The 6,003-nt window shown below is 46.9% G+C and overlaps 1 long non-coding RNA gene across 1 annotated transcript; it reads left to right on the forward strand.

Annotated features, from left to right (window-relative positions):
* Positions 1-1,276: 1,276 nt before the first annotated feature.
* LOC144585174 (uncharacterized) lies at positions 1,277-4,741 on the forward strand. Its single transcript, XR_013539696.1, has 2 exons — positions 1,277-1,528; positions 2,664-4,741. It is a non-coding gene; the product is annotated as an uncharacterized LOC144585174 (long non-coding RNA).
* The last annotated feature ends 1,262 nt before the right edge of the window (positions 4,742-6,003 follow it).

Here is a 6,003-nt window from a genome sequence, read left to right on the forward strand (position 1 = left end):
TGAATGAATGAATGAATGAATGAATGAATGAATGAATGAATGAATGAATGAATGACATCAGACGTCAGAAGGGGGCCCTTACACACAGCATAAAATCCAACAGGATCGTGACCACTGTCTTTGTGTTGTGGTTTTTAAAAACCTGCAGGTTCCTATCAAAGCCTGGCTGAAAGCTTACGCTTCGGAAGACACCTTCCAGTGGTTCAGTTCCCTGCCGGGCAGTTTCATGGTGAGCTTCTCTCTTGCTCTCATGGAGGAAAGTCAGGTTTCGTTTTTTTGAAGCATCGCACTTGATCAATTGGTATCTAACCTTCAAAGTTCATGCAGAGAATTCTGTGCCTTTTTAGTTGGGCTAATAACTGGCAACACCACAATGTGGATTTTAGGATTATAAAATATATTTTCCAGAAACTACGGACAGTTAGCTACTCCTATAGTTCCAAAAATCTAGAAGTAATTATTTTCCATTATAATTACAGTGGTGCCTCGCTTTACGATTGCCCCACATTACGATGAAACCACATTACGACGATCGCAAAACGATGGTCTAAATGGTTTTTTTTTTTTTGCTTTGCGATGATCGGTTCCCTGCTTTGGGAACCAATTCTTCGCAAAACGACGATTTTAAAACAGCTGATCGGCAGTTTCAAAATGGCTGCTGAGTAAACAAAATGGCTCCCTGCTGTTTTCTGGGACGGATTCCTCGCAAGAAAGGCAGTGAAAACAGCTGCCCTATGGAGGATCTTTGCTAGACGGTGAGTTTTGACCCCATTGGAATGCATTGAAGGGGTTTCTATGCATTTCAATGGATTTTTTTCCACTTTACGATGTTTTCGCTTAATGGCGATTTTCCTGGAACGGATTATCGCCGTTAAGTGAAGCACCACTGTACATTTTTCATAAGTAATTAAAAGTTATCTTTACTTCCTCTGCAAAAAAATGGACTAGTGACATGAGGTAGAATACTTCAGCACATTTCTGAGCTGCTTCAGGCTTGATGTTTTCTTTTCATTTTGCTTTGGTTATGTGGCTGTCACAAACAACATTGACTTCCATATCAGTATGCATAGCCTTTGAGAACCAGGGAAGGGATGGGATGAGGCCCAGCGGGGGCAGCTTGCCTAAGGTTACCCAGTAAGTTCATGGCAGAAGTAAGATTTAAATTTTGTTGAGAGGAATGATGGCCTTGCTTTTTCCCTGAAGTCTTAGCTTTCTAAGTGCAGGGAGGTGCCACCAAGCAAACAAGAGGGCATTCAAACAATTGGTCCCCTTGTCTCCTGGCAAGCTCCCCCAACCTTAGGTGATCAGTAACTCTAGCATCTCCTCGATCTCATTGCAATTGGAGTACCAGGGTTCCAGCACCATTCGGCTCCGCTTCTTGAAGCTTCAGAGCAACCTGGCCACACAGAAAGTCTCCTATTCCTGCAGGCCCTACGCCGAGGAAGGCCAAAGACGCTTGGAGAAGGAGATCAAGTTCCTTGCTGACTCCCAGGAGGAAAGCTACATGTCCACCCTTCAGGGATGCACGGTAAAAAAAAAATGGGGGTACCAGGAAGCGGGTGGTGGTGGTGGTGGAAAGCACCTGACTGAAGGGCAAGAGGCTTTCAGGCAGGAGAAGAGAGCTTCTCCTAAGGCTGAGTTCCTGGACATTTGAGCAGTAAGATCAACTATGCCAATTGGGGCAGGATTTTCAGGTTTCTTGGACTACCAATCCCATAGTTCTCCGTTCTGGGAGTTCTAGTGGGCAGGCAGGCACTTTACAGACCCTTGAATGTAGGCTCAGCTGGGAGAAAAAGGCGTCGAGGCTGAATGAGGGCCTCCTCGCTCGGCTCCAGCTTCCTGCTCCTGCTCCGGTGTGAGCAGGGAGCCTTCTTTCCTTGTGGACAGGAAGCTGGGGTGGAGCTCGGCCTCGCTCAGCCTCAGAGCCTTCCTGGTTAGGCCTTTCCTCCCAGGCGAGCCACATTTAGGTTCTGGCTGTCAAGAAGAACTCCCAGAATGGCGAATGATGGGGCTTAATAGTCCAAGGAATCCCAACCCCTCGTACCAATCATGTACAGTATGGTCCTACCCTTTGGCCTTTGGGCCTCCCCACCCCTGGATTGTAAGCCATGAGAAGCTGATTGAAGCAAAATTCTACCTCAAGGGATGGATCTTCAGCCCTGGATTTAAAGGGATTTCCTAAAAAATCTAATCCAGGAGATATCTTCTCAGACCCATTGCAACCTTGCCGTCTCTCACATGCTCCAAGGGAAGGCTGAACTTATGGAGGGTACTGGAAGCCCCCCACCCCCCAAAAAATCCCCCAAACTATCAGGCGTACATAGCCACCCCCCTCCTTTTTGAGGTTTTGGCTCCAATTCCTTGCCTCGCAGGCTTCTCAGCTAATATTTAACACCATGAGATCTAGAACCATGCATGTATGTTTTGAACGGAAAGTGTTGGCGGTTGGATTGGCCAGTTTCTTGCCCTGGAATCCTACCCTCCACAGAATATTTTTATACTTCCCAAGACCGAGAAGTAATTATTTCCCATTATTGTTAAGTTGTTCAAAGTCACCGTTAGTTCCTTTGGGGGAAAAAAGTCACACATGAATTAACGACATGAGGCACAGCTGGCTGTGAGCCGCAACGGCCTTCGCCTTAACCTCTTCCTCTCTCTTCCAGCTGGAGAACGAATCATCCTGCATCTACTCTTTCTCCACGGAGGACCTCGCGCTGCTCCCCCTGCGGGATCTGGGCGTCTTCCACAACGGGGACAACTCCCATCAGTTTGGGTTCACCGTTGGACCCGTTTGTTTCCACTAAGATGGTCCTCGACGGATGGCGTGGATGATGGTGGGGGGGAATGCAAGAATCGTTTCCCCCGGAAGAGGCCACCGATTTTGGGAAAACCCTCTTTCCTCTTTATGAGCTTCTTAGAGGAAATTGCTTTTGCTGCCGACGGTGCTTCCTTACAAAGGATGGACACTATGGATTCCCCTTTACAAGGACATGGTCCTCAAGTCCCATTTCTTTAGGAGATATATGTATAAAAGGTGTTAATTTAAGTAACGACGACAAAGTCATTGAATTACCTGCGGGAGCTGGCGGGTCTTTTTTTATATATACTTTGTATATTTCCCCATTGCAGGCAGAAATCAACCAGTTTATATCTGGCTGAGGTGGGGGAGGGAAGGAATGCCCCCACCTCCAAGATCTCAGTGGAATACAAGTCCCATCCACTCTTGATGATGGTGTGGATGATGGGACACACGGTCCTGCAATATCAGGAGGGCCATGAGTTGCTGATTCTTAGGCAACCGTCACAAGTTGAGTTGGGCATCTCCCGACTCGTTTCCCCCCTCTAAGGGCCAAACCAGCTCTGATGTCAGTGGGGTCCATGAAATTATAACGCACAATGTATACAATACAGGGAAGTCAGAGTGGCCTCCCAATTGCGAGGTATCTGGAAGGAGAAGGTTAAGGGAAAGTTCCTCTCGGTTTAAACAAAAATGTGCTTACAAGCAAAACCTCAGTTCCCGCCACTAGAGAGAGGCCAAGAGTCACTGCCGGAAACCTTTTCTAAGGAGAGAAAAAAAATCGCTCTTGAGAGAAAATGAGCAGAAGATGGAAGCCCTTCTGTCAAGGTTTGGTCCAGCCTGTCGTAATTTCCTTCTTTAAGGAAAATCTTTAATAAATGGAATGTTAATAGGTGGAAACAGAGAATATTGTCTTCCTCATTTCCGTCCAATCCCGTTAATGAAGTTTACAGATGGGAACGACTTCCCTGTTCCTGAAATTTGCAACCAGAAAAAAACAACAACTTAAGATTTATTGGTTGGTTGGTTAGCAGCGGCATCTGTGAGTTGTGCTTCCGTCGTTGTTGCGTTTTTGTTTGTTTGTTTAATTTTCTTGGTTGGGGGGAAATTATTTTAAAACCCGAATGCATTCCGTATGAACCATTAATAGGATTTTAATGACGTTCCCTAGGTTTAATGAGCACAAACAAGACCAACGAAAAAGAAAGAGGTCAAATGGTCAGGGATGTTTGATAAAATGCCTGCAATTCTTGACAGTTCAGAAGTCACGGAGGGAGGAAAAATCTAAGTATGGTCAAAACGTCATCATCTCAGTCTTCGCCACCCAGGTTTCTCCTCTCCTGCCTCCTGATCATTTTGTAAACCAGGAGTTTATGATTCCCACCCCCCCCTTTTAAAAGATGGTTCTTGTGACTGTATTTTTCTTTCTTAATTCCTATGTCTGCCACTTCCACTCATCTTTTTCTTTCTTCTCCACAAGGGGAAAGTAATGTCCACAAAGTTATTATTATTATTTTTTGCAAATAGATGCATTTCCAGAATGCAAGGAAAGTACAAACAACACAGATTTATTTATTTGTTTATTTGAAAACAAACAAGTTTTAACTGGCATAAGCTTTTGTGGGCTGCATTTCATTAGATCTCCCCGAGTAATTATTATTATCACAGTTACAGTTTAATGACAATGTTAAAAGTCAGCCTTCCTGTTTCTTGAGATTCAGAAACTAACTAAATAGTTGTTTTCAAAATAAAATACCAGAAGGTTGCGTGTTAGTCTGAGAATCCAAAAAAACATGGTAAATAGCAAGGCCACCCCTTGGAACTCTTAAAAGTCCTTAAAACAGTCCCATCATAAAGGGAGGAAAGCTACAGTTAGTTGTGGCCAAGGGGTACCCCTGAAAGCTGTTTTCGCGGCCTTTTCTGTGTGCTGAAAAGAAAAGAAAACATTAAAACTTCATTTCTGGAGGCATCCTGAAGCCAAGGTGTGTGTGTGTGTGGGGGGGAGGGACTGTAAAAGGGTTTCATTCTCTAATTTTAATTTTTCCGATTCGTGCTACATTTCTGGCCCTTGATGTTCTCGGTACCTCTCGCCAACCTGGGCAAAGCCACCCGCTATAAAGGAACTGGATGATGTGTCCGTTACGGGAGAAAGAAATCGAGAGCAAGTAAGTGACGGTTTGTTGACGGGTCTCCCTCCGGCCCCTGCCAGGTGCAAAATTCATCCGCCCTTGGTTAACTCAGGGCACGGAAGAAGGAAAACGCCAACCCCCTGGCATGGGTCCAGGTGCCGCCTCTCAAGCTGGAAGGGGCTTGCAAACGTGTTTGAGCAGGAGGAGAAGGTGGAGGCCTCCCAGACGTGAGCTGGCGGCGTTTCTAGAATGTTCCACCTCTCGGTGTGCCAAGGAAAGCAAGGGCCGGGCAGCGTCAACAAGGCCTCCTGTGTGCAGGGCCTTCAGACCGGCCGGACGGGGACCTCTCCCCCTCCCTACCCGAGGAGCTGGCAGTGGGGCAAACCCGGCTCTTGGGAGGAGCCGTCAGATCGTGCCCAGAAGAGAGTCCGACGTGTTTGGTCCTAGTTTGCACACAAGCCACCCCCTCCTCTCCGGTGGGCATTCGGTGGTGCTTCTTCTAAGGACAGCTTTCCATCTGGAGACGGGGGGGGGGAACAGCCCTGTTCCAGGCTCAGATCCAACCCTGTTGGGTCTCAAAAGTGGGGGTTGTGAGCCTTGTGAAAAATGTGGGCTTCCTTCCTTCCTTCTTTTTCTCTGTTATTCTTCCTTCTTTCCTTCTCTTATTCTTCCTTCCTTCCTTTTCTCTCTTATTCTTCCTCCCTCCCTCCCTTTTCTCCTTCCTCCCTTCTTCCTTCCTTCCTCCCTCCCTCCCTCCCTCCCTCCCTCCCTTCCTTCCTTCCTTCCTTCCTTCCTTCCTTCCTTCCTTCCTTCCTTCCTTCCTTCCTTCCTTCCTTCCTTCCTTCCTTCCTTCCTTCCTTCCTTCCTTCCTTCCTTCCTTCCTTCCTTCCTTCCTTTTCTCTTATTCCTTCCTTCCTTTTCTCTCTCCTTCTTCCTTCCTTCCAAGTGGAGAACATGCGACTTTCAGACTCCCCCCCCTTCCCCCACCCCACCCCTAGACCTTTGGCCATGCCAGTTGAGGCTGATGGGGAGGCTCATGTTCAGGAATAACCCACTGGTGAAAAGTCCCCTTCTTTC

The sequence above is a fragment of the Pogona vitticeps genome, chromosome ZW-PAR (assembly GCF_051106095.1).
Source record: "Pogona vitticeps strain Pit_001003342236 chromosome ZW-PAR, PviZW2.1, whole genome shotgun sequence".
Taxonomy (NCBI): Eukaryota; Metazoa; Chordata; class Lepidosauria; order Squamata; family Agamidae; genus Pogona; species Pogona vitticeps.